General features: G+C 41.0%; 1 protein-coding gene across 3 annotated transcripts in view; it reads right to left on the reverse strand.

The window, feature by feature from the left end:
- Positions 1 to 26485, reverse strand: part of plekha6 (pleckstrin homology domain containing, family A member 6) — a 93225-nt gene that overhangs the window by 54164 nt on the left and 12576 nt on the right. For all 3 annotated transcript variants that reach the window (XM_029501188.1, XM_029501185.1, XM_029501187.1), the window contains exons 2-3: positions 827 to 910; positions 615 to 713 (exon numbers count right to left, since the gene is read on the reverse strand). The gene's annotated coding sequence lies outside the window, so the exon portion shown is untranslated. The remainder of the gene's footprint in view (positions 1 to 614; positions 714 to 826; positions 911 to 26485) is intronic.

The following is a 26485-nucleotide window of genomic DNA, read 5'->3' on the forward strand; positions in this document are numbered from 1 at the left end:
TCAAGCTAAATTTTATTTCAAAGGTCAAGGATTCAAAATATTGAGTGGATGAAGTTCATAATTTATATTTTTTGTATTGATGCTCATGGAGAGGCTCATTTTGACTTTCTTTCAATCAAAGATGTTCTTGAAACAGTCCATCTTTAGTCCATTTATCGAGAAACCATCACAGAACTCATCATTGAGGAGCTAAAGAGAATGTGGATCGCCTTCTCAGAATCTTTGTGGTTTTGGTTTAGATGGAGAATGTCTGAAGAAAGGATCCAAATCAGGGATTTGATTACTCCTCAGAGTCACTGCGTTAATCACCACCTTGCACTAGCATGTGGGCACATTAATAACTTTGCAAAGTACATTAAGGTTGTTGAGACAACATTAAGACAGGTTTGGAAATGGCTTCAATCCACAAAGCCCTTAGCAGTATTTGTGAAGCCCTGTAAAATCACAAGAAAATGTAATATTGAAGCTGGGAAGATCCATCCATCTATCCATGAGGAAAACTTTATCAGGGGCAGCTATCTAAGCAAAGAAGGCCACATTTTATACCCTAGCTCTTCCGGGGGAATCCCCAGGCATTGCCAGGCCAGCCAAGAGACATAGTCCCTCCAGCTTACCCTGGGTCTTCCTCCAAACCGGGAAATGCCCGTAGCACCTCCCCAGGAAGGCGTGCAGGAGGCTTCCAAAAGAAATGCCAGAACAACCTCAGCTGGTTCCTTTCAAAGGGGAAAGGAGGATAACTTGCGAAAATTCTAGAGTTATTACTTAAAAGCAGTATTTTTCATATTAATATTGTGTTAAAGTTACGTTGTGACTGTGTGTTACTCACTGTAGATAGGAATGTATCAGTCTTGACTCTTCAAGCTGGATTGGGCTCACTGCTGGTCCAAGAGGTCCACTGAGGTCATGTTGACTACAAGAAAGAGGACACGATCAACAAAGGATGTGAAATAAGATATTACACGTGCTGGCAGGAATATAACTACTTGGAATCAATATGGCAGAACAATAATGACAATATTATATTAACAGTTCCATCCATTATGTCTCATAGTTGATGGGAGTGATGGCTGTGATTTTTATTTCTTTTACCCTGATGCCATCCGTGTTCCTTTTACTGATATTAATGAGGGACTAAGCTAAAAAGTATGAAATCATTACCTAATAAAAAAAGAAACAATGAATGTTACTCCTCATAGGTTTGATTTGAGTTGAACACAGTCATTCACAAATGAAATCATAAATTTTTTTTGATATATATAACATTTCCACATACAAAAAAATAACATGCACATTTACACACCAGTCACATATTGGGATCAGTTTGGAGTCAATCATCACACAGTCAGCTGATGTCACCACATGGTTAGCTTTTGTCATTACAGTTATTGCGCCTGCTGTTTATTGAATACAGCTCAGCATTTAATGCCATAGGTCCTCACAAGCTAGTCACTAAGGTCAGGGATCTGGGGCTGAACTCCTCACTCTTCTCCTGGGTCTGGAGCTTTTTGACAGACAGACCATAGGTGGTGAGGACTGTAAAATACACCTCTAACCCACACACCCTCAACATCGGCGTCCCCCAAGGCTGCATTCTCAGTCCTCTGCTCTATTCGATCTACACCAATGACTGCAAAGCCAATCTCCCCTCCAACATCATCGTCAAGTTTGTGGATGACATGGTGGTGGTAGACTTAGTCTCCAACAGAGATGGCCTATCCGTAGGAGGTGGATGCAATGTTGTCAAGGTGCCAGAAAAACAACCTGCACCTTGGTCTCCAAGACCAAGGAGATGATTGTGGACTTCAGGAGGAAGAAGCAGAGAAACCATAACACCCCTCTCAGGATCTATGGGACCCCAGTGGAGAGGGTGCAGAACTACAGGTGGCTCAGCATCCACATCTCTGAGGACTTAACATGGACATCTCATCCTGGTGAAGAATGCAAGGAAGCACCTGTACCACCTCAGACGGCTGAGGAAATTCAAAATCCCCACATTGCTGCAGAGGACAGTTTACACCGCACCGAGTCTCACCGGGAGCATCACCGCCTAGTACAGCAGCTATACTTTCATGGACAGGAAAGCTCTGCACAGTGTGATTCGCTGTGCTGAATGCACCACCAGGAAAGCACTGCCCACCCTGCAAGAGAACTACACCAGGCACTGCACCACCAGAGCCTGGAAGATCCTGGATGACGCTCACCTCTTGACACTTGGAGCCCAGCGCTGCCTTACTTTACCTATGACTATAATAAATGTTTCAACTGCGAACTGAAGATTTCTCCAACTCCTTCTTGGGCTTCCAATAAAAGAATCGGGTCAACAGATTCAGAGATGAGAATAATTCCAGATGTAAAGAAGTGTACAAAAGATCCTCCCTCTGTATGTGTTTTTCATAGTTTTTTGCCAACTGCAAATTCTTACACTGCTCAGGTCCTTAAATGCACCATATGCGCTCAGCTCGGTCCAGAGAAAAACTTCGTCTGAACACCATAACAACAGTGTGTGCGTCCATAGAGCAGTGAGTGATAAGTTTATTCTTGTGTCACACTTTGTGAATGTTCATGTTAATCTATATAAGTCTGTTTTGAAGGCTTTACAGTAGTTTTTGCCATCGGGTTGTTTTATGTGATGTGCAATTAGCGCATCACATAAAACAACATAGAGCAACGTGGAGCTAGCTGCTAACAAGCAATAGCCTGAGAGGTTTAAGTGGCTATATTGTTTATTTCTGTTGTTTATACATTACATACTGGATGTTAACGGATTAATGACAGTTTATATCCATTTTATGTTTCATCCAAGCCTGCAGATTAATGCTTATTCTGGTTTCGTTATCTGGATAGAGATATCTACCTCAATATATTTTATGTCTAATTTGTACTTTATTTCGAATCACACACACACACACACACCCACACACACATACTAACTCAGATAAACAGCTTGAACTTTATTAAAGGACTCTGCTTCTTCTTTATGCACCCTGAACATTCAAACCGTGTCCTGACGCGACACTCTGAAGCGATTGCTACCACCTAAGATCCAGTACAGTCAGTCTGTCATACAAGTAGGTGTTGCATTTGATTCAGGTGTTGCTGTATTCAGTAGGAGATTATTGTCTCATGTAGGTAAGAGCTGATGAATTCTTTCTGATTGTTAGAATTTTATCTGTAAAAAAGTCCATAAAATCATCACTGCTGAGAGCTAAGGGGTCACTGTTTCAATTGAGCTATGACTCTCTGTCAGCCTGGCTACAGTGCTGAAGAGAAACCGGGGGTTGTTCTTGTTTTCTTCTATGAGTACTGAGTAATATGAATTTTTAGCACTGTGGAGAACTTTTTTTATATAATTATAATTATATTTATTATTTATTATTATTATTTATTAATGTATTTATTATTTACTATATATATATACGTTTTTAAGCTTTCTTTCCATACTCTGTGAAACTGTTCCGTGTTGCTGGAATTGCCATTTTCAACTCTGATAGGAATTGTGAGTATGGACCAGGTGGATGGTATTCTGTAATTAACAGAAATGGTTAGGGTTTGAGTTTGAGTGGGAAAGACTAAGAGTGAGGCTTTCAAAAGGCCTACAGCCAATAGGCTTGATTGAAATAATAATAAAAAATATAAATAATAATAATATAATAAATAATGAATAAATATTGCAGCCCCCCCCCCAACCTATGGTATGAGGGACATGAAAATTAACGAGTGAGGGGGTTTAGATTCATTCATACTGACATACTTATCCTGCTGCAGCCAGGTTTCAGTTATACAAAATCAATCAAATCAAATTGATTTATATAGTGTCAGATCATAACCATAATTATAATCGTAAAGTCACATCAAAGTACTTTACATATAGATTAAAATGATTAAAAGATACCCAACAGATCCCCCGATGAGCGAGCACTTAGTGACAATGGCAAGGAAAAACTTCCTTTCAGAGGCAGAAACCTCGAGCAGAACCAGGCTCGGGGGGGCGGCCATCTGCCTCGACCGATTGGGTTGAGAGAGAGGGGGAAAGAAAGAGAGAAAGAGAGAGAATAGTAGTCCTCTTCTGTTTAAGTTGGGTTTTGTAACTTTTCTAAGTTTAGGTGGTCAGGAGACAGACACAGTTTCTATAGAGCTAAACACAGACACAGACTGTATTCTATTCTCGGCAGGTCACCACTCTGACTGAGGCGCAGAGGAGTGTGTTAAACTGAGGCTCTGCCTCCTGGTCTCGATTCGGGGTTGTCAGGGTTTTAGCTTTCTAATAAACTTGGCCATATTCCTAAATATGACAGAAGCACTTTGCAGCCATTAGCGCAAAAAGATGAAATTATTTTCCTTTCCAAAGGAATTGAAAGAGCTAAATGCAACATTACACATACAGCAACTAGTTACAACAGAGAGAATGAGTCTGTGCCAGAAAACCTCTGCACATGTCTGATGTCAGGAGATTAAAAACTCAGTAACTAGTGTTTCTGAACTTTTTTTTTTTTATGTTTTTATTGATTTTTAATAAGAACATACAAAAACACATTCCCACATACATTCGAGTTGTAAAAAAAAAAAAAAATAATAATAAAAATAAATAAATAAATAAATAAATAAATAAATAATAATAATAATAAAAAAATAAATAATAAGATTATCACACTCTATAACCTTACAGATAAGTACAATCCATTAATAAGGGTGCCCACACTTCTTCAAATTCTTGTACTTTAACCCTAATTAGCTTTTCTAATGTAACACACATTGCCATCTCTCTAATCCAAGATTGTGCAGAGGATACCTTAGTCTCTCTCCAAGATAGAGCATCATCATCCTCCTGGCCTGTAGGAGGCCAAAATTGATCAGATACTTACAGTTAATAGAAAAGCAATCCAGATATATCTCCAAAATACAAAGCTTTGGTAGGCAGTGTACCTGAATACACGTAATTTCACTTAGAGTGTGTGTGAGCTATTTTCCAAAAAGCTACCAGTGTAGGACATTCCCATACACAATGAATTAGGGTAACCCTCTCAGTCAAACACTTCACACATGTATCTGGAGTGCCAGAGGACCATAATTAAGTTTCTCAGGGTTTATGTATGTCCTCATCAGCCACTTGTGCTGTAGCAGTTTCATTTGAGTATTAATGGTTTCTACTTGAACTTGAACAAGCTGTCGCCCACTCAGCTTCATCAAGATCTTCCTTAATGTCTAAACTCTTCTTTTATCATGACTAGATTATTTATCATATGAGACAAGGGCTGAATATAATATAGAAATTTGTAGTTTCCCATTCATGTGTTTTACAGCAGCTTTGATTAGATAAAGTGCTTCAGTTGTAAATATTTTTTTTGGAATTGAATATTTCAAACAAATGTCGTTAAATGTTACTAAAGTGCCCTGAATATACAAGTCTTCAATCAATTTAATTATACATTTTATGTTTTTACACGTTATTATTTTTATTAAATTACATGATATTTTATGTTTAAATATTGAGGTATTATTAATTTTATTAATTATTTAATTTAGTATATAATATTTTATTATTATCACTTTCAGTGTTTCCAGTCTGTTTTTTATGTTTTGAAGCTAAAAGGAACCTTTTGATGTAGGTTCCACCTGCCTTTGTTTTGAGAGCGTTCTAGCTCTGCCCTCGTGCGCGTTGCCTCGTCGTTGAACATGACCTCTAAGTGAAGTAAAATAAAGTCTTTCTGTCCTGCCGTAACGGTGCCTTTTTCATTAAAGAATTATATACAACCTTGTAACCCCCAACACCCACGGCCCTGGCATGCTACCCATCCAGAAACCAGAGTTACAAACTGGTAGCAGTTTTGCTTAGTTTTTTTTTCTTCCGTGAATTATCCTAGGCAGTCAACTAGCTAACACCGTGTGGAATCTACCGGACTACAGGCCACTGCCCCAGCATTCTGCAAGTGTTTCTCTACATTCTCCTTGACGAGAAGGTTTTGTGGACAGTGCTACAGCGCTAACGTGGGCCAGTGTTTTTGTTTTGTTTGTTTGTTTTTTTTCACCTGGTCATTTTAAGTTGGACAGTTTGGGAATCGTGTTGTTGCAGTCGGTTGCGGATGGCACCAAGGACGTCATTGAGGACTAGGACTCTCACTCCGACAATGACGGTGCAAGCAGCGCGACCCAGAAAGACACGACAAAGACGGTTCTTCACTACAGAGTGGAGTTGCCACCATACTTTAACGGTGATGCTATGGACAAAGAAAGTTTTTCTTTGTGGAATACGAGGGGGCTGTTGTTACCCCCAGATGTGCAACAGGACTATGACAAACGTGCAGCTAAGCTGAATGAAACCATACAAAAAAAATCAGTCTGACCCATCTGCTGGACTTTTTTAGGCCGTTAAACAGCTCTCTGATGACCTTCAAGCTCTCCAGCTGGAAGTTTCTCAGCTGGGACGTAATTCTGACCTCGCAGCACAACAATTGCATTCCACGTGTTGCTGCTTCCACCCAAAAACCAACAGGATGAACAGAGATATCGGCGTGGCAGAGAAAGATACCGTTGCTCCCCATCTGCATCACCTGACCGTGGCGGATACTATCCTGCACATCATCATCACAGATCCAGCTGGTCCCAGTAGTAATGATCATAACTATCACAGTCTCAGCCGGTCCAGCAGTTATCATCGCCCCAGATATCCCTCTACTCATTGTGACAGACAATACTCACCTACCCCTCCAATTTTCTTCATCTCACCGATATGATCATCATTCTGCTTACCAGCAGGATCGCTTCAGGCAGGAAAGCCCAGACAGGCACTACTTCCCTCATCGTCCAGGTCCACAAGACCCACATAATGGTGACTTTAACAGACACACCTCCAATGACTCTGACAGATCCAGGTATGATTCACACTCTCTCCTCTCTGCCAGGCAGAGACACCAACAACGAGGAGAAAGGGACTACCATGTCAGCTTCACTGAAGAAGACCCCCGTCAGGGAAAAGAGCGGTAGCAGGTGCTGAGGGCCAAGTGTCTGCTGCTACCAAAAGTGAGGCCCAACAACAGAAGTCACCTCTCCCTTGTAAAGCCCCCACACGTTATGTAATTTCTATTATAGAGAACATTGCCACCAAAGTCTTCTTAGACTCAGGGTCAGACATTTCACTGATTAGTGTGGCCTTTAGGATGTCAGTCCCCTCTTTGAGAACCAAACCTATGCAATGCTCAGAGCTTTTACCTTGGGCAGTGACTGGTGACTATTTAGATAACCTAGGCACACTTCCTATCACCATCAGGCTAGGTAATGAGATGTTCATCAACATAGTGGAAGGGGTCAGGAACATTGCACAGCTAGTAATCCTAGGTTGGGACTTCCTGCTTTCACTCCATGCAGTATTGAACGTAGGGAAAGGTAAAGTGGTAAAGTGGGCTGTAATACCATTGTTCCTCTCCTGCGTGCTACTGATGTGGCTCCTTTGAGCTGTCATGCTGTCACAATATCACCCGTAGTTGTTCCTGCTATGTCACATATGACTGTTTTAGCTAAGGTTCAGCCCACTATTGGTGTAACTGATCTTGACACAAACTACACAGGTATCTTAGAGCCACATCCACCTAGCTTCCAAGGAATGTTAGCAGCACAGACGCTAGCTCATGTACAAGCAGGGTTGACTGAGGTTAGAGTAATGAACCCCAATAATGATGAGCTCCACATTCCATCTGACATCAGATTAGATGATTTTCATGCACTTGATGAAGACCCCGAGGTTGACGTCCATTTTGAGGAACCTAGTGTATCCACAGTTACAGCTAGGACAGAAGAATGCTTTCAACAGTTGTTACCAGATGTTGACCTCAGTCAGGCAAAAATTGTTGATGAACAACGACACGAGCTTCAGTCTTTATTGATGCCCTACAGTGATGTTTTCAGTGCTAGTGATCAAGACTATGGACACACAAACAGTGAGACACAGTATCTGGACAGGAGATGCGCCACCCATTAAGCAGAGAACATACAGAACCTCACCAAACGTAAGAGCAGAGATAGGCAAGTTCAGCGACTCTTTTCACAGAACATCATTGAAGAAAGTTGTAGCCCCTGGTTTTCCCATGTTGTGCTCATCAGAAAGAAAGATGGTAGTTACAGGTTCTGTATTGATTATAGAAAGGTAAATGCAGTCACCATTAAGGACTCGTATACCCTACCATGACCTGCAGATGCTCTTGATAGCCTCTCTGGTGCTTGCTGGTTCAGCACCATGGACTTATGTAGCGGATATTGGCAAGCAGAGCTTGAAGCACAAGACAAGGAGAAAACAGCTTTCAACACTGGCAGTGGACTGTACCAGTTCAAGGTTATGCCTATGGGCCTAACCAATGCTCCACCAACATGTCAGAGACTAATGGAGCTGGTGCTTCATGGCCTGCACTGGAAAGAGTGTTTGATTTATCTGGATGAGGTCCTTGTTTTCAGTTGCTCTTTTGCAGATCACCCACAGAGTCTCACAGAGGTTTTCAGCCATTTTTGCTCGGCTGGTCTCAAGTTGAAAGCCAAGAAGTGCAAGTTTTCACAAACACAAGTCACCTTTCTCAGACATGTTGTCTCCAATCAGGGACTGCAACCAGATGCAAGGAACCTTGAGAGCATTCGGAGATGGCCTACACCCAGGACAGCTACAGAGGTGAGAGCATTCATTGGACTGTGCTCTTAATACCATAGGTTCACAAAAGGTTTTCTGTCATCGCAACTCCATTGCACACACTCACACACAAAGGAGCAATTTTCAAATGGACTGTTGAATGTGAGGATGCTTTTCAATCCCTGAAACACGCTCTCACTCATCCACCAATTGTGGCACACCCCATTTTCACACACCCTTTTCTCCTGTACACTGATGCTTCACAGGGCAGCATTAGCTCTGTGCTGTCTCGACGTCAAGATGATAAAGAATGTGTTTTTGCCTACGCAAGTCACACACTCAGTCCCTCTGAAAGGAAATGGTCTACCGTGGTCTGACCGTGAGTTCTGGGCAGTTGTTGTTAATTATAAATTTTATGTTGTTACTTATCATTGTTTTTATTATATTACATGATGATATTTTATGTTTAAATATTGAGGTATTACTAATTTTATTAAATATTTAATTTAGTCTAGAATATCTTATCACTTTCAGTCTTTCCCTTCTGTCTTTTATGTTTTGAAGGTAAAAGGTAAAGTATGAGTAGTATGATGTAGGTTCCCCCTGCCCTTGTTCTGGTGGGGACTGATAATACTGACGCATCATAGAGAGTTCATTGCCTCGTCGTTGAACATGACCTCTAAGTGAAGTAAAATGAAGTCTTGCTGTCCTGCCGTAACGGTGCCCTTTTCATTGAAGAATTATTCACAACCTTGTAACCTGCAACACCCACGGCCCTGGCACGCTACCCATCCAGACAGGATTCAACACACTCCCTTGTTGGCGCAAACATGAAAACCGCCATCTGTCCTTCCAGGAGTAAACCGTGCATTATACCAAATAGGTGAAAATTGGGAAATGTAAAGTTTTAGAATCTGATGAATAAAAATATAGGCTTAATGGCAGCTTAGATGTTGATGCTTGTCCAATATGAACCCATGCTGGATGAGAGTGTGTGACAAAATAGCACTACGCAGCTGAGCTGCCCAGTAATACCACTAAACTGGGGTTTCTGTCATTCCGATAAACCTACAAAATACCATATTAATTTATTTAAAAAAGGATTTAGGCACTGGTGGGAGTGACTGAACCACATATAAGAATTTCGGCAAGATAGTCATCTTAATTATGTTGATCATTGATATTGGCAAAGTTGTCCATTTTTCAAGTGTGTCTTGCACCTCTCTCATCAACAGTTCATAGTTTCCCTTAACAACTATATTAATTTGGGGAGTAATCTTAAATCTAAGATAGGTGAAGCCTTCACTCGCATTAAAACAGGGTGTATTTAAAACTGGGTTAGTTCTTTTGTCCATATTCAAGAAAAATATAGAAAATATAGATTTTTTTGCATTATCCAGAAAACAGATGTATCAATTAAATGTAATAATGTCTGGATGCTGCTTGATAAGCCTGACAAAAAAAGAATCTCGTCTGCATACAACGATATCCTATGTTCATGATCTCCGATTGTTATACCTGACAAGTTGGCTTCAGCTCAAATGGACATGGCTAAAGGCTCAATGGCCAAAGTGAACAATACACTCAAAAAGTGACTCAAGCCCCTCTTAGAGGTGACACATTACCATATTGTTTGCCTAGTGAAAATATATTGAATCCAACAAAACCCAAATATGCTTAACAAATGTAACGTAAAATCACCAAGCAGTAAGCGTCCGCCATTTCCAGCCTCTGCTGAAGACCGCAAGAGTGGCTAGTCAGGTGCTAGTTCATTTGCTGGTGCTCGGTCTTTTTTGTTTATTTAGTGGACCTTATAGATTCCTGTGAAATAATGTGCATGACATAGATGGACATGTGTACACTTGTGATACAGTAGAGAAGGAATTTCACTTTTTATTTTCAGGTCGGAGTTGGCCGGTGGTGGCTATAGAAGCAGTTAACCGCTCGGGTTGAGTTTTCAGCTAACGTTACTAACTATATTGTTGGGCAAGCACAGACATGACATTGTTTTCATGTGCTCCTATGTGTGTGTGTGTGAATTAATGTTGTGAACGTTGTGAGCTTGATTTTACATGTAGCTTCAGTGTTGCTTTACAAATGATGTGATAAAAACAATTACATTATGAGTAACATTTGTATGTGTACATTGGCCAGTATTTAAATGCAATTTTAACATGAAACAGTCCTGTAGGGCAGTGATTATTGAGGTAAGGCCCAGCAGGTGGGCTTTGAAAGGTCAAAATATGTAGATGAAACATTTTTAAGTTTGAAATGACCATTAACATATGTGTGATTTATTTATAAAACACTATTAAAAACATTTTATGTAAAACCTATGGTACTTAAATCAAGAGTTATTCTTCATTTATCACATTTATAAAAATCATTCTTATCGGCAGTCTCCTAAGGAAGTAGGAGCCTCTACATTTCATTTACATGTGTGCTCATGTAGAGAAGTAGCAACAGAGATTTTTTTCTGCACATAAATAGATATCTCAGGCAGTATGAAACAGTTCCATGTGTGTTTCTAGGATGTACATTTGAAACAAATGTTTATAGTACATTCCACACACGCAAAAACAGGGGACACAACCAACATTCATTGAAAGATTTTAAAGCTCATGTCCTCAGTACAAACACTCAGATCAGTCAGAAAATTCAGCAGATGTGACAATACAGTCCTTGGATATAAATCATGACTATGTAACTTTAAGTACAGTTGAGGCTGCAGGTTTACACCTGCCAAATATTAGCAGAGAAAACTGCTTGCATTCTCTTGAAGTTGGAAAATATTATTCACATTCCAAAGACCGTTATAGATGAGATCCTTTCCGAACTTCACATCATATTAAGTGCAGCAAATTTACCTGTCACAAAATCTACCATTTTTTGATGTATTCCACAATCAATACAGCCAGTTGAGCACATATTAGATACTCAGAGAAATCAGAAATTTCAAGATTGTAAAAAATCTTTACAACAGTTGCTCTCTCATAAAGATGTGCTTGAACATATTGAAATTCAGAGAAAAGACGACCAGCTATTAGCTTATCTTCAAGAATGCAGAACTGCAACAGATTGTGAGTACTATAAGCAAAATCGTTTTCTGTCTTTTGAAGGGCTGAGAATAGCAGTAAATCTTTACACTGATGATTCTGAGATCTGCAAAACCCTCGGCACATGTCGGAGGAAGCACAAACTGTGCGGTGTCTATTGAGTTTTGGGTAATTTGCCACCAGGTCCAACTTCAACACTACCTCAAGAATGCTTAGCCCAGTGGTATTTAACTCTTCTGTGCAAATCTGACGATTTGAAAGTCTATGGCTATGAAAAAGTGTTTGAGCCTTGTTTGCAAGACTTAGAGCAAGATATTAGAGCAGCACCGTGTCTTCATTTCATAGTGTAATAGCTGACAATCTAGCAGCCCAAGGGATAGGTGGATTTGTTGAGTTTTTCTAGCGGGTCAATATGCAGGTTTTGCACAGGAGATAAGTCAGAATTTCAAACTAAAGATGTGTGCTTGGTTCCAACCTGGAACCAGAGATATCCATGATGTTCATGATGTCTGCGAGGGAGGATGACACTGTCTGCTGTGGTGTCAAAAGACAGTGCATTTTAATTAAACACCTCTCACATTTTCATGTCAGCACTGGTTATCCTCCAGACATTTTTCATGATCTTGAACTTGTGTACTGTATTAGTTTTTTGATCTCTGAAAAATATTTTACTCTCAATCACCTCAACACATTGATCCAGAAATTTCCATACAAATGGGGGGGGCAAAACTAATCGCTCCAATTCTATACCACAGTCTTTCACATCAAACAAAACTATTGGGGGCCATGCACATGAAAATTAGAACCTACTGAGATTGCTTCCCTTAATTATTGGACAAATTGTCACAGAAAATGAACCACCATGGCAGGTAATTCTAGATCTGAAGGACCTAGTTGAGCTGGTCGTGGCCCCTGTTCACACAGATGAGACCATTTAATTAAACACCTCTCACATTTTCATGTTAGCACTGGTTATCCTCCAGACATTTTTCATGATCTTGAACTTGTGTACTGTATTAGTTTTTTGATCTCTGAAAAATATTTTACTCTCAATCACCTCAACACATTGATCCAGAAATTTCCATACAAGCTGGTCGTGGCCCCTGTTCACACAGATGAGACCATTGCATATCTGGAGGCTAAAATCTATTATCACAGACAGTGCTATCTTGAACTCATTCCGAAACATCACTACATAGAGCACTATCCTCAAATGATCTGTTGCTTTGGACCTCTCATTTCACTGTGGACAAGGAGATTTAAGTCCTCCTTAGAGGTCACACATATCTCACTTGTGCCTAATGAAGGAGTAGGGAGTAGTGTCTGTACTGAAGCAGAGATACCCAGATATGACTGAGGTTCATTTGGCGAAGATTGTATCTTGCAATGGTATACGATACAGTGAGGGGATGCATATTGTACAGGGATCTGCAGATGGACTTCCTAAATTCCACACGATCATTCAATTGTGCATTCTTAAGGAGCAGTTGTGTTTTCTTGTGAAAGATGAATGTGCATGGTAACAGGAGCATTTTGGTGCATTTGAACTTCCATCATCATCTACTACAGAGGTTGGCCTCATCCAGCTTGGTAACTTGGGAGACCCATATCCCCTTTTTGAGTATATGATTGGGGGTTTGTGCATGGTGCTGCTGAAAAGATTCGTCATTGTCAGAGGTTAAGTGCAATTGTTAAAACTTAACCAGCCTGTGTCATGGTCTTACAAATTTTGTTTCTCACTGAAATTACACGAAAACCCCTTGTTTTCTGATTTTGAAGCAAGAGAGACACACTCACACATTCAGAGAGAGGGGGAGAGAGAGGGACCCTCATACGTATATCATTCACATATATATAGAGAGAGACGTGCAGGGAGCACTGCTGTTTCTGTGCGTGTCATCTTGCTGGTTTTGATTGATCATAATCCTCCAGTCAGTCCATATTTAACGACGCAGGTGGGCGGAGTCACAGAACTGAGAAACAGGAAAGACTTCTGTTTTCAGTGTGTCCAATCTTGTGTAAACAGGTAAGTACCACTGAAACATGTCATAAATGGATAAGTGGATCAGAGGGGGTCATTAACAAATTGTTTGACCTCTTCATCTTTCAATCTCTTTCCTTGTTGTTATTCTTAGATTTAGGCTAGTAACTACTATTGAATTTATATTTTTCAGGCTATTAACCCACTATTTCCATCTTGTTACCATGCCAAAAAGTGAAGTGCTCTGTTTCATCTGAAATAGAACACTAATTTATTGGTTTCTTCTCCTTTGTTTCTCCTCTCAATTAAAGGTGTTCTGCCGACTGACAAGTCTGAATCAAGAAAACTGCCCCTGGTTTCTGGAATTCCAGCAACAGTGGAATAACTGCATACAACAATAAAGACATTCTTTCAGGTGAAAGAGGATTTTTGGTTGCACTATATGGATGCTGACTTCAATGGATTCATGAACCTAACTTCAGTGTCTGAAATTCAGAACAAAAACACAGTGAAGGTAATATCTACCCCAGTCTTGGCACCTGAGGAGCCTTACATCACCTTGTACCCAGCAGACCCAGATCAAACCTCAAGTTCTGAAAACTCAATTTGGGATTGAGTCGGGATTGTCCTCGTGGCCTCAAGTTTTTGTCATCCCAAAGTTCACTTTCAAGGCTGAATTTGAACTACAGCTATTTTATTTATCCATGGGAATTAATTATGTAAATTTGTAACTCATATGTGTTATAGCCCTGCAACTTTAAATGAGAGTAATAACAAAAAATAAATAAATTGCTTTTTTGTCCTGTTTTTTCAAGTTGAATGATGAGTTCTGGAGGATCACCACAAAGCCGTTGCAATCAAAGTTCCTGGCACAGCTGGACCACTTCTCAGAGAAGCTTCTCCAAATATTCCAAAACAAAGGAAGATTGAAGGGACAGAAGATAAAGAACATCCTGCCATTAAAAGATGGAGTGAGTGAGAGTGAAAATGCAATGGTTATTCTTCAGCTTTATTGGGTAGGTTATTTTACGATTTTCTTGTACATAGATAGATCATATTTGATCAATATTAAGATATAAACTCAATTATCCTTATTTGAACAAGTAACAATACTGCAATCATGTGCTTAATCATTGAGCTACACACACCAAAAACACTACACTTCCACAGCCTATTTTACTCCCTGTTCCACCATACTGGACTAAATATTCTCTTGCTTTATGGCCTGTGTTTTAGTTTTAGCACTGTACAAGTCAGAAGATTTGTTTGAGTAGTGTTGATCTGAAAGTAGACATCAATCTTATCTTCTACATATTTAACAAATTCTGGATTTTTAAGTAGTGATCATTAATGACTATACAGTCATACCAAGAATTCTTAATTTTGGATACCAGTTTTTGTGACACTAAAAAATAATCAACATGGCATCTGGACTTATATATTCCTGAATAGCATGAGTATTCCAATTCATCTGGGTTAATTTCCCTCCGGACTTCAGTTAAGTTTAAGTCTGTGACATATTGTAAAATCGTTTTTCTAGGTTGTTATTTATGGGTATCACATTTCGTAGAGCGGCCTACTGAGTGCAATTGAAATCCCCACCAATGATGTTCAGGCCGTACAATGAAGGCAAGAATAACAAAAGTCTTCAGAAAATTTTTGATTGTCTTCATATATGCTAGCCAGATTTAGTACAAGGGACAGGATCCTACCCTGAGCAATTACAAATCTTCCTTGGGGGTCCTGGATAGTATTGGTGACTTGAAAGGGAATTTTGTGGATAAGAATTAGAACCTCCTGTGCCTAATTGTTATATGTGGCATGTATGACTTGGCTGGGCCACCTTCTTTGTATTTGTTTATTTTCAGTGACTGTAATGTTCATCACCTGTCTCAGTTTAGTTGGCTTACTGGGTCCTCTGTCATTCCACCTTGTAAATCTTAAATCCACAGTTGTGGACTTTCCATGTTGCTTTAAGTGCAATAAGATAGATGACCATGTAGAGTGTGACAGAAAATAAAATAGAAAATAGAAAAATTAAAAAAGCAAGACTAAGCAAGACATAAAAACACGCTCCCGATTCCCTTACTTAAACTGAACATTGTAAGGGCAAGTACCAATCCATGAGGAGTGGTTCAACTCTAGGCACTTCACTCAGACAGCCCACGTGGTCCCCCCCAACCCTGCATCCCAAACTGAACATTCAAACATTTATTGTCCTAGAATGATAGATATCAAACTAAGAATTATTAACGCTTCTTAAATTGACTGCCTCTGTAGTCTGCGTCAAGTAAGCAAGTGTATAATTTACAATAGGCACATAAAATAACTGTCCACCAAATATGGTAGTAGCAACTTTGCCTATAAATGAAATGAAGCACAAATTACAGAATGTATATCAATATACCTTTACAATACCTGTATTAAACTACAGTGCACCTATGTTGTCCATATCAGCCCTTCTGTAGTTACTAGTACACCTTGGCATTTAGAAATTTACAAGTCCAAGAGGAAGTTCTCAGCTTCTGCTGGTGTGGAGAAAATGACTATCTTCCCATTGTGTAGAGTCTGGAGGTGGCCTGGGAGTATGCCTATCCAGTCTACGTGCGTTTTGTGGACTTGGAGAAGGAGTAAGACCAAGTACCCGGATATCTTGTGGGAGGTGCTGTGGGAGTATGGGGTGAGGGGGTCTCTGCTGAGGGCCATCCAATCTCTGTATTCCCAAAGCGAGAGCGGTGTCCGAGTTCGAGGCAATAAGTCGAGCTTGTTTCAGGTGGGAGTTGGCCTCTGCCAGGGCTGGACTTTGTGACCAATCCTGTTTGTGATTTTCATGGACAGGATATCGAGATGTAGTCATTGGGGAGGAGGGCTGCAGTTCAAGGAGCTGAGGGTTGCATCCCTGCTTTTTGCGGATGATGTGGTCCTCTTGGCTCCATCGGTCTGTGACCTCCAGTGCTCACTGGACAAGTTCAGGGCTGAGTGTGAAGCGGCTGGGAGGATCAGCACCTCGAAATTTGAGGCCATGGTTCTTAGCAGGAAATCGGTGGCAAGCGTACCCCGGGTAGGAAATGAGTCCTTACCCCAGGTGAAGGAGTTTAAGCATCTTGGGGTCTTATTCATGAGTGAGGGTAAGATGGAGCATGAGATTGGCTGGAGAATTGGAGCAGCAGGGGCGGTGTTGTGTTCGCTCTATTGCACTGTTGTGATGAAGAGGGAGCTGAGCCAGAAGGCAAAGCTCTCTATCTACTGGTCAGTCTTTGTTCCTACCCTCACCTATGGTCATGACTGAAAGAACGTGGGTACAAGCAGCTGAAATGGGTTTCCTCAGGAGGGTGGCTGCAATCTCCCTAAGAGATCGGGTGAAAGGTTGGGCCATTCCAGAAGGAGTTGGAGTAGAGCTCCTGCTCCTTCATGGAAAGGAGTCAGTTGAGGTGGTTCGGGCATCTGATAAGGATGCCACTGGGACACCTCCCAAGGGAGGTGTTCTTGGCATGTCCAGCTGGGAGGAGGCCACGGGGCAGGCCAAGAACCAAGTGGGTAAGTGTTGGTATATCTCCACAGAGATAGTCCGCAAAACTCTTATGCACAGCATTGACCGAGCCATTTATCTTGGCTATACATCTCTCCATGTTGTTTCGTTTTGTCCCAAGGCCATCGAGAGTACTTATCTTGGTGTTGATAGTCTCACGGAGTGACTGTAGTTCCCTTAGCACTGTAGCCAAGTCTGTGGGCTAGCTTCATTGTTAGCATTGTCAGCTACTGCAGTAGTTGTAGTTTTAGGTTTCTGAGAGTCACAGTCTTTAAGCGTTGTTTATTTAGACATCATTTTAAATTAATTAGAAGCATTAGTGATTAGGACTTTGCTAATTTTTTGCAAAGTTGTGAGGAGCACAAACTTTAAGCTACCATCTTGGTCTGCGACACCACAGTGCCCCCCGTGTTTCTGAACTTTTATTTGTAACTGATGCGAAAGGTTCCATGTATAACAAAAAAATATTGCTTGTGAAACCGGTGTTCAGTAAGAACTGCAGTCAATGAGGACCATCATGGGATCAACCAAAGCACCTATGTTCTGAGGGACTAGGAGTATCTGAAGCCTTTAATGGGTCCAGTTTAAGTATTGGCAGAACAAGAGGAAGGAGAGGTGTGGAGCACTCACTGGGACAGATTAGGGCTTCAGGGAGAGAGCAGGAGTGACCCCACGTGACTGTATGAAGAAACCTTTAGTGCCAGCAGTGCCAGCCTTGTAGGTAACATGGGCTCTTGCAAATGTCAACCTGGGTTTCTGTTCTCATGTTTAGTCATATGGGGCTTCATAGGTAAAAAAAAAAAAATATTGTGATTTGAGATGCCAGTCTATGGTTCTATGTCACTGGCGAACTGACTTTCCCTCCTCCCAGAGTTAAAAAACTAAACCTGCGCATTGGAGTATCCTAGTTCTCTGTTCTCTGCTCTATGGAAATTGAAAAGGTGAAAATTTCTAGCCTGGAGTCTGAGGGTTTGGATATTCTCCTTTGTGATGTTGTTGACATCTATAGAATAATAATTAGAATCAAAACCAGAAATAGTTTTCTCTGATCCACTAGGGTGTTATTTAGTGGATAGAGTATTTTAAGATATCCTGGCCATCACTCGGCCACAGTCCCCAATGAGTCTAGTCTGGTACCAATCACAGAACCAACTCTTTCTGCCAGTTTGTGCTACCTTCCATCTTTCTGTTTTATGCTGCCTCCCCAGCAGTCTCCAGCATAGAACAGTATATTTCCCACCACATTCATGCATTCATCTTCCACCGCTTATCCATTTCTGGGGGTACTAGACATTACCTTGGACAGGTAGCAAGTCCATTATAGTATTTTTCCACCACAGACATCTGCATCTGTGAAGACATCTGCAGCATTCTTCAACTGATGCACTTTGCTGGCAGCTCTCAATATTAATCTATTTTTATTAAATTTTTACTTTTTAATTTTCTTTTAATTTTTATTTTTGTTACTTTTTCATTGAATTTTCTGCCAAGTGTTAGCTTTTTAAAAAAACAGCTACTGATGGATACGTCTGTGGAGAGAAGAGTTTACTCAAGAGAGGGGCTTCTTTCTTTAAAACAAAGCAAATCTGGAAGATACCACTCAATTCCAGCAGAGTTTTAAGGTTTTTCAAGGTTGCCATGCTGGTGCAAAGGTCAAGGCCAGGAGATTGAGAGAAAGCATTTTCTACCATCAAATATCAGGTGGAATGTAAACTCATTACAATATGCTTCGCAGGTCCTCACCAAAATACTCAGCTCATCACTTTTGTTTAGCAGGCTTATGCGCTTTACTGAAACCAGGGTGAATAAAAACATCTTAGACTCCTGTGTGGAACTACCTGGCTTCACTCTGATACATTCAGACAGAGATGCTGAAGCTAGTGGCAAGATAAAAGTTGGAGAATTAGCCTTATTTGTGAACCTAAGATAGTTAAAACTACTCTATTCCTATTCTACTACACTGTAAAAGTGATATTAGTGGGATTTAACCCTTTCAGACTCTATGGGTCAAATTTGACACGTTTTGACATCTGACAGCAGGAAAAATATTCTCAAATTCATTTTTTTAGCCTGAAATTTGACGACTTTTCCTAATGTGACCCCAAAGTACCCAAAAGTGATTTTACATTTTATACTTTTCGAGGGTCAAATTTGACCGGACCTATTCAGATGGATTTTAGCTCCACCAGTGTAGGTCAAATCAAGTAAGATGGTGGTTTCATTCTTAAACCCTATAGGCCATGTCTGTGTGTGCTTGCTATGGGACAGAGTTCAAGGTGGGCCTTAAAACTGTCATCTGTTGAGACACTGTCATGACACCTTGGCACTATGAGGCAGAACAAACCTGAGATGCCACCCGCTCTGATTGCTACAAGGGGGAGAGAAGTCTTTTCTTCCAAGTTTGCTTTCACTGAGGACACCACAGTTGTCCCATATTTGCAAAAGAAGAATGTCATTCTCATGAGCACATTACATGAGGCAGCAGAGGGGAGTGCTTGGAAGGACAGAACTATCAAAAATGTTTTCATCCATCATTCCTGCAGGGCATGGAATGGCGCCACTTTCAATGTGCCACCATAAGAGAAGTCCTGATAACACGACCCTACATTGTCCAAGCTGGCCCAAATTCGTCAAGTATAATCAGGGTGCCACGCTGAAAATATATATCTCATATAACTGATTCATGTGCAGAGTACCATCTACTGTGTACCAGAACTCGGCACCCCTCATAAATAAAATCACTCCTGCTGCAGAATTTATTATAACAACTTTACATGCACTGAGTATCATTTTGAGACTTTAAAGATGAAGTTATGAAGATTTTTTTTTTTTGGCAACAACACCTCTTGGCAATGACAATGGCGCCAATTTCAATATGTTGAAATAAAAGACAAAGTCTTTATAACTCCAGCACACATGGTCCGATCTACCCCCAACATTGCAGAAATGATAAGACTCCAGCCCTGAACACCTCGATGTTACAATACTGAGTCACACGCAAAATGTCAACTCCTGGACACAGACGATCAGCCTAATAACACAAACATAATCAGATTTTAGATCATATTTACAACATGTGTTCTTTATCAATTTTATGTCATAGCGTATTGTAAAATGTAGAGTTCTATAGTGCCACAGAGTGGACACAAAACAGGAATTTCTTATAACTCCATCATAGATTGAACCAATCTGCCCCTAACTTTGCAAACATGCTTAGACTTCTACACTAAACAAGTCCATGTGTCAATAGTGACTGCAACCCTGGATGCAGGAGTTCAGCTTTATTACACAAACATTGGCTGATGATATTTACAAGTTGTGTTCTCCATATTGTACATTTCCAGATGACATAAAACTGATGGGTGTCCTCTGATGCAGATAGTGGACACGTACAAAATGTTGCAAGTTTCATAATAAATAAAGCGAGGCCTGCACCTTTAATGTTGGTACTAGCTTTAGCATCTATATTTTGCAGGTCTTCACCAAAATCTAAAGCTTACTTTTGTTCAGCAAAGAGTTCACATTCCCCGTGATGATCTCTCCAGAATGGCAGAGACGGAGGCCAAAAAAATTCCACAAAAAGCATCCTAATGCCCAGATGTCCAAACATTTAAAAAAATGTTGAATGTCACATTGTCAGTATAATGGTATGTTGCCTACACATCTGTCAATATTGATAAACAGCAAACACTACAATCTAGTGAATTTGCTGTGTGGCACTGCATTGCAGTTGTCTCTGACCTCCAAGCTCATGGCCACCCATTCCTCCAGACCATCGTTGGTAGACACACGCACACCTCCTTACTCACCTTACTCTCCTGTCCACACGAAACTTCAACATCATCCCCCAGATCAGTCATGAATCAGCAGCACTGGAGACGGGACAGACGGATAGGGAGATGGAGAGATGAACAGAGAGGTGGAGAGCAGTCTGAGTGATGGAAAGGATGTAGAGAGCAAGCGCTGTCTTCGTCTCTCTCTTAAAGGCTGCATCCCTCTCTCTGCCCAATTCCCCACCTGTCCCACCCTCCCCATCTCATAAACTTACACGCACATACACACACATTGCCTTGTGGCTGAGAATAGCAAATCTCATCTTATTCTGTCCCCTCAGCCTGGCTGATATACACTATTACAGTCTCTTTCTCTCTACCCAACCCCTATTGTAATCTCATTTTCTGATCCCCGTCTCCCTCTTTCCTTCATCTTTTGGTGTGTGTGTGTTTCGTTTTGGGGTGATTTTGTTTTTCTTTTTGTTTTGTTTTTTGCAAACAAAGAGAAAAGAGAAAACAGAGGAGTAAGGGAAGTCAAATGGCTGCTGGCACAAACTGAGTGACTGTTTACGGTAAGTGTGAATTTGAGAGTAATACATGTTAGGTAGCTAGTCCAGCTGCGTCAGGGGTGAGCAATCATTTTCAATGAAGCGCACTGGCACCACACAAGCATTTCAAAATAAAAGCAGATTTAGATCATTTTATTTGTATCTTTAGCCCAGACATGGGCATCGTGTAGGCCACACAAAGTGTGGGACTCAGCCCGCACACTCGTTAAAGGCTAAACCTTTGCCTTATGAGGCAAATCTTTAGCGTCATTAGTAAAAGTCCTTTGACCTTGTGGACTGGAAGAAGCGATCGCGCAAGCCGCACAATGCCCATTCCTGAGCTAGGTAATGCTGTGACCTTGACTTGTTGCCTGTAGAGTGTAAATTACACGCTAGACAAAGACAAAGTTGTCCCACTGAACAGTGTTAAAATGTGAGATGAATTGTATTCTGTGTTCATCAGAAGTGAAATGAATCTCCTGCATGGTAAGCAGCAGAATCTGCAGCGGAGTTTGAGAGGTGTAACACCCCAGTCTGGGGGTTTGAAGAGCGCAACCCAAAAAAGAAAATGACCAAAACAAATGGTTTACCAAACAAGGTGAGCAATTTATTCTAATACACACCAGCCAGCAGCCAGGATATGTGTCAAAGCTACTCTTCTGGGGGAAAGACAAAAAGACATCAATAAACCTACCTCCCTAAACTAAACAAAAACAGAAGAAAACAGTCAAAAGCAAATGGCAAGAATCACCAGATTAAAGTCTTGCACCATTAAGGACCACTGCATCAGCTTCTGATTGGTGTTTTGCATCTGTTGCAAAAGTACAAGTGGGTTGTGGTCGGTGTGGATGACGACAGGGAGCGGACTGGAGCCGACATACACCTCAAAGTGTAGCCAGCAGCAGTGAGAGGGCCTCTTTCTCAATGGTACTGTAATGCAGTGGTCCCCAACCGTTTTTGCATCACAGACTGGTTTAATGTCAGACAACATTTCCACGGACCGGCCTTTAAGTTGTGGTGGATAAATGCAACAAAATAAAATGATAATCGGCATAAAAAATTTGCTATTTCCGAAATATAATAAACGTGAATCCACTATGCACTCGTATGGACCTTATTAGCAGCGTCCTCCTAACATCACATCAACAACATAACATGAATAACATCTTCTCTGCCCATCTAACCCTGAACCTAAATACAGCTTTCTTTTTCATAGAAGTCGCAGGCTCTTCTTCTGTCTCTTCACTGGGCCTTTTCCCCTTCACAAAGAAACTTTCCTTTTTTAATAATTTCAGTAGCTTTTGGGTTTAATTTTAGCGGTAATGTATCACATGACCGAGACAAGCGTCTTGACATGAGTCAAGAGTGAGTCATAGACGGATGTAACGGAGAGAATCCGGTTATTTTTCAAAATAGAACATAGTTCAGATTCATTTAATAAATAAAACATAAATAATGTAAGTTATTTATTCTTTATGTGCGGCCCGGTTCAAAAGACCCATGGACTGGTACCAGCCCGCAGCCCAGGGGTTGGAGACCACTGCTGTAATCTGCATGATACATGTTGAACTTTCTCATCTTATAGGCCACGCCTCCTCCATGGCTCCCAATCAGCACAGGGCAGCACCTGGAGGTATCCTAACCCAATCAGAGACAGAGTGGGGAGTCAGCACAGATCCTCAAAAAACATAAGCGGCTACACCAGAGCAGCAACATGAACGAGGAAATAATATGGCAGACATTCCAAATACGGCCGGAGCTGGAACAAGGGGATTACAATTGCCATTGCTGAGGCAGAGCTGGTGGCTGAGCTGGTGGCTGAGCATTAGCTTAATTGAGGAGCTGACATTGAATTGACATCTGATCCATGAACTGCATTTCAGTGATAACTTGGGCTCTAACAGGTTTAACATTTTCCCTGTCACAGGACCTGAGGTTTTTAAAACTCCAGGTGTCCAGGTAGGTGCTGACAGCAAGATGTTAACATCGGGAGGACAGACTCAAGGAGTATCATCATCATGATTTTTGTATCTCTAGACACGATTCCAACCTGGAGAGAGGAAAACAGAGCAAATGACAAAGCAGACGGGAAGGAGCCGACAGGTGGAGGAGGGCTGAGCAACAAAGTGTCTCTCTGTCTTGGAGTTGGACGCCATTGTCAATGCTAGCTAGGGTAGGCAAGTGTGGTATCCAGTTCGAGACTTGTTATAGGAGCATGTGCAGAGAATTACAGCCATCGGACTTTTATGACCATGATTTTGGATCACAGACTGAGTACAATGGAAGTTGGCTAGTTTGCTAGCTAGCTGGTGGCTAAAGCAGCAGTAAAACAATTAATTTAGATAATACATTGTAATTCGCTGACAGTGTAATTTGAATGTCTTAATATGGTCTATTTTTATTTAGTCTGATAAAGTCATAACTATGATGACTAGTATCACTTTGAAAAATAACATAAACTTAACCTGAATATCCAATATGACTAAAAATATAAATTTCACTACTGTGTATCCACTACATGGATATTCTTGCTCTGTGCCGGCATTGGTCCACCTGAGGAATTTTTTTTGTCCTCATATGCAACTTGGTGATCTCTGTTTTGTGAATTTTTATATGTTAATATATATTGGTGGCATTGCCATAGTGCAAAACAGTTTGTTTTGGCAATGCTCATTCACATGAGAGCAAAACACCAGTGAAGGGAGGAGACGGGGGAGCAAAGCAGGCAAGATATGCTGATAGTGCTGTAAAGTGTGTGTTAGGTGTTAATCTGTCCTTACAGATGTACATATGTTTGCATTTTTATTGCATTTTCTCCTCCTGCTTTTTTACTTCTCAACTCTGACAAAGTTATTGAACTTGGCACATTAGAGAAACACTATCTAATCATCTAATCAGTCTGGACAGCATTAGTTTGGCTTCCAGCTCCACTGTAAGAAACCTTGGAGTAACTTTTGACCAGGACATGTCCTTTGTCACATGAAACAAGTCAGTAAGGCAGCTTCCTTCCACCTGAGAAACATTAAGAAAATCAGAAACAACCTCTCTCAGGATGATGCAGAAAAACTAGTCCATGCATTCGTAACCTCTAGGCTGGACTCCTGTAACTCATTACTATCTGGATGTCCAAACAAATCTCTGAAAGGCCTTCAGTTGATTCAGAACACTGCTGCACGAATATTAATAGGAACTAGGAACTAGGAAAAGAGATGACATCTCTCCCGTGTTAGATGCTCTTCATTGGCTGCTAGTAAAATATAGAGTAAAATTTAAAATCCTTCTGTTAACATATAAAGCTCTTAATGGCCAAGCTCCATCATATCTCATAGTTCCTTACTGTCCAAGTAGGCCACTCCGCTCTCTAGATAGAGGCTTACTTGTGGTTCCTAGAGTCTCCAAGAGTAAATCTGGAGGCAGATCTTTCAGTTATCAGGCTCCTCTTCTGTGGAACCAACTTCCAGTATCGGTCTGGGGGGTGAACTCTTTAGCAATTTTCAAGATCAGGCTTAAAACTTTTTTGTATGACAGAGCTTATAGTTAAAAAGTTAAAGTCCTCTACTCTTTAAGTTAACTATGCTGCTATAGGCCTAGGCTACTGGGGGAATGACTGAGCATCTCTCTCTTTCTCTCCCTCTCTCCCTCCCTCCCCCTGCATGTGCTGATAAGAACCATCCTTCTTAAAAAATCCCTGTTTCTCCCAGTTCTAAGCATTTGCACTGCATTTACCAACCATGTTCTCCCGAAGTCTGTTTCTCTCCCAGCTCCTCTCCTCTCTCTCCCTGTCCTCAGCCTGCAGGTACTGACTCCTCGCCATCCCATGTTAATGCAACGCCTGCTGGTCCCATATGTTCATGAATTTTGTAGTACAGCTCATCTCCATGAACTCAGCTGATCCATGTGCTGAGAAGACCAGTACGCCAACTTTGTTATCTGAAGCTAACAAAGAACAATCGTCTTCTGTGATCTTCCCCGCTGCCGCCGAGGGATTTATCATATCGCCATTGTGATTCAGCTCGACCGAGCTGAATAACGCAGTGCGGACACTTGGAGCGGGTCTCTCTCTCTCTCTCTCTCTCTCTCTTCATCTCCCTCACTCTGGAGGAGCGGAGCAACCAAAGTAAGAAGCTTTAGTCTGGGCAGAGACAATTAGAATAGTGTGGGGAATTCACATAATATGTTTGAGTCATAATCTGGTACTGTAACAAGTGTGAGAATTCATATAATATGTTTGAATCATAATCTAGTAGTGTAACAGTAAAGCAGACAGCTTAAGAAAACATCTTACGTAATCATGGCCTTGAGGAGCTGCTCCTGCAAAGCACAACAACCTATGTAATAATGGCCTTGAGAAAACTGCTCTGAACAAGAAAGAAGGGGAGGGGGATCCGAGAGCTGCAAAGACTCACTGTCATTCGAAAGCAGAAAAACAACTCCATAATAGGATAATATAACAAAAAACAGGTAAATCCGGGGGTACAAAAGACTGGGACCTCTCTTTGTTGTCCAGAGCATTTTCACACACAGTGCTTGCATGTAATGCTCTTCAACGATCGTTGAATAAAGAAGTGTTTATCCTCACCTGGTTTACCTGTCTTTGCATTAATTTGGACTTTGGGACAGCAACCATGAGAGAAGCATAGCAAGTGTGGTTGCAACAATTTGGGGGCTCGTCCGGGATTGCGAGACAGGTCCGCTAATCTTCATTAGGACGGGTTCAAGGAAAAATGATCAGTCAACTTCTACTCGCGACAAAATAAAGGTAAGCAGACCTTTTCTAAAAACTGCACTATTGAGCATTCTAAAATAACATAAGAAGTTGACTGTGAATTAAGTACTTGAATAGCATAAAAGTGAGGAAAAAGAGGAAAGACTGAGTTAGGGTTTAGAAGGTCCCCGACTCTCCGGAGTCAAAAGCAGCCACTCGGCACTGAGTTCAGGGTTTAGAAGGTCCCCAACTCTCCGGAGTAAAAGCAGCCACTTGGCACCGAGT

The sequence above is a fragment of the Echeneis naucrates genome, chromosome 5, assembly GCF_900963305.1.
Source record: "Echeneis naucrates chromosome 5, fEcheNa1.1, whole genome shotgun sequence".
NCBI classification, from domain to species: Eukaryota; Metazoa; Chordata; class Actinopteri; order Carangiformes; family Echeneidae; genus Echeneis; species Echeneis naucrates.